This window comes from Myotis davidii, unplaced genomic scaffold (genome assembly GCF_000327345.1).
Source record: "Myotis davidii unplaced genomic scaffold, ASM32734v1 scaffold151, whole genome shotgun sequence".
In the NCBI taxonomy this organism is placed as follows: domain Eukaryota; kingdom Metazoa; phylum Chordata; class Mammalia; order Chiroptera; family Vespertilionidae; genus Myotis; species Myotis davidii.
The window spans coordinates 1,408,102-1,411,545 of NW_006285248.1; positions in this window are offsets into that span (position 1 = coordinate 1,408,102).

The following is a 3,444-nucleotide window of genomic DNA, read 5'->3' on the forward strand; positions in this document are numbered from 1 at the left end:
CTCACAGATTATTATATAAAACCAATTTGCTAAGGATACCAAAGGTTTAGTTCTGTTAATTTTTAATACACTTAAAAATATTTGGACAGTATTTTGTTATTTGAGTTCAGTCCTATGGAGTTCTTCCAGCTACCAAAAAGTTTCATATGCTATTTCTCAGAATGGGTCTGTGTTGACTTCAGTGGAATTAAAAGAATTTGTGGAAAGGAACCTTATCCAATCAATTGTTTTCATTGTACTCTGGTAAACAATTAAAATGTGATGCTGTATAATCCAGCTGCGGAAGTATTTCATACTCTTGAATATGATGTTCATCTTTTCCCTCCTAACTGATTTGAATATGGTAGAGACTAGAACTGAGATCAAGACTTGGTACAAGGTGCTATACTTCCATCTGGTGGAGAGAATAGAGAGAAAATGTGGGCTGTTAAAAACAATAAAATCTTTTTAGAGAATTATTTATTGTGCTTAGCTTTTATGTGTATGAAGGAACAAGTCCTTAAACTCTTAGCTCCCACAGTAAATAAAACTAAAACTCTTAAAAGAAGGTAGATTTCTCTAATTCTTCATGAATGCTTTTGTATCCATAGTGATTTCTATGGAAATACTGGGTTTAATTTTTCTGTCTTGCATCACCCATTTGTGAATTTTGTGGTGATTAGATTACATGTTAAATAAGGCCAGCATAATTACATAAGGCAGTCCAAGAATTGGAAATATAAAAATTCTAATTAGTCTCAAAAATCCCACCCCCCAAAATAAAACCACTTTAGTCAGTAGAATCTTATTACTACACTCTCATAGTAATACTAATAGAACTTGATAATACTTTCTATGCAAATTATATATAATCTACACAAACATTTCATGAAGTAGGTGTTATTTTTATCCAATTATACAGATGAGAAAACTGAGACACAGTGAAGTTACAACGAAATTAGAACTTAGGCAGTAGTCACATTTCAAAGATCACAATTTTAATCACTATACTGCCTCTTAGTTAATTCAAAAAAATGCACAATTTGAAAAAGCACTCTATCCAGGTATTGGTATTAATAAAATGTCACGTAAAGATTTGACTACTTAAAAAATTTCTCATTTCAAATGAGCATCTATTGTTTTTACTTCACTAATGTTCAATCTTTCTTATCCACAGGTTATCTCAATGAAGATATAAATCATCTACTCTCACTAATCATCATAAAAATACACAACTAGAAAAAGTGTTTATCTGGATAAATGACGATTACTACTATTAGCATACAATGCTATTTTTTAATAGATTTTATTTTCTCTCATATTAGAGGGTGAAAATTCAAGCATATACACTCAAGTAACATAGGACAAATCCATCACAGATTATGTTTGGAAAACTCTGTTAGTTATGGGCATGTATGGGAAACCTGAGGAGGCCTAGAGGAAAGTTAAAGTGAGGCAGATTTGAGAACTAACTCCATTTTCAAAAAAAATTTATCTTTATTGTTGAAAGTATTAGAGATGTCCCTCTTCATCCCCCCAACTGACCGCCTGCACCCTGTACCTGGCCCCCCACCCCCCAGGCCTTCACCACACTATTGTCTGTGTCCATGGGTTTGCATATAAGTTCTTTGATTAATTTCTCCCTCCCCTCCCTTCACTCTGAGATTTGCCAGGAGGACTAACTGAATTTTTTAAAAATTTCAGTATGTATAGTTGGTATACAATCTTATATTGGTTATATTAGTTTCAGGTGTACAATACGGTGACTAGACATTTTTATACCTTACAATGTGATCACCCCACTAATTCTAGTAATCATCTGTCACCATGTCAACGTTTTTGTTTGTTTGTTTAATTTTAAAATGGTTTTAACCGAGATTTGCTTATAATTAAATTAACAGGCTATTTTTTTGTTATTAATTCACTATTATTTCAAACAAATTTTATCGAATAAGTTATATGCTGGAAAAAACATTGGAGTACTTTTGCCAACATCAATAAATATCACATACCTACAACTATAGTCTACATATTTAAGTCACTACTCCTATCCCATGTTGGGTGAATGATTAGCACGTGATCACACCGAATTGTGTGAAGTTTTTGGTTCTGTTGTCTCCTGGCGTAACTTTCTGCAGCAGCTTTAACTAGTGTCCTAGGCCATGCCCCTGCCATATGCGGGTGAATGCACTTAGTTACTAGACTTACTCAGTACAAATTTAAAAATACAATAATATATATAGAAAACTTCTCTGTGAAAGTAAGCTTTTCATACATAATTTAATTATACAAACGTGTCTACATAAGTAAAAACAGGTGAAGTAACTAATTTACCAAATCTTTAACATGCATTTGGAAAACCTACTTTGTTATATAACGAACAACTGATTTAGTCTTTTTTTTTTTAAGGTTTTACTGTAATTACATTTTGATTGTTCATACAGTAATTGGGCAGGAAATCAAGATTAAACAGTGATAGAGGTATATAGGCAGGGAATAGATGCAATTGGTTGAAAATATTTTTCATAGCCATTAGTGACCTTGAATCTGAAGCCATATCCCGCTTGGCTACAGGGACTCCTGCCTTCAGAGTTTACCAAATATTTGACTCTCCAGTTAATGAAGTTTTGTGTACAAAAGCCAAAAACAGGTATAGACTTGGGCCGACTGGTGAATACAGAAAGACATACAGAGATATATACTTGAGTGAGTCACTAAATTCTCTGACAATTTTCCATTTAATTACCTGTCTTAAAAATGTGCAAAAGGATGCAGGTATGAACAGAGGAAACACGTGGAGGCAGACTATGATCCACCACTGTGTCACTAACCAGGTCCTAACACTGAATACACGGAGAAGATGTATTTCTTACAAAAGGGAGGAGGAACGGGGTGGGAAACGGTATTAATTTCCTAATCTAAAAGTTCCTAGTGAATTCGCCAACAGTGGCCTTAGGAGTGAGAGGGAAAGGCGACCTCTTCCTGATCAGGCCAGGCCCTTACGGGTTCTACAGGTCGGAAGTCACAATCTCCTCAAGTCACAATCTGCTCTATTGTTTCTGTTTCCAGGGCAACCAAGCGTGTGTACAGCTCCTAAGACTGACCGGGAAAACGGGCTGAAACCAGCCGGCGTCGGCTTTATCACAGGGAATTACAGAGCTGCAAGAGTACATGCACCTCCTTAGAACCTTTGTCTTGGTGATAGAACAGTTGGACTTATCAAAAGCATCCCCGGAAAACCATAAAAACGCCTAATTTACATAGTTAAGGCAACTAATTTTGTTTTAAAACATCACGTTTCACGTGTACACATCCAGGTGTGAAAGCTCGGCACCAATCGCTTTATTTTCGGGCCACGGAACTAGCCGCCACCCTCACGTGACGCGGTCCAGGTGACGGGCAACGGAGAGGTCTCCCCACGCGCAGACGCGCCCCTCGCTCCCTGTCGCCGCCGCAGCCCCGTCC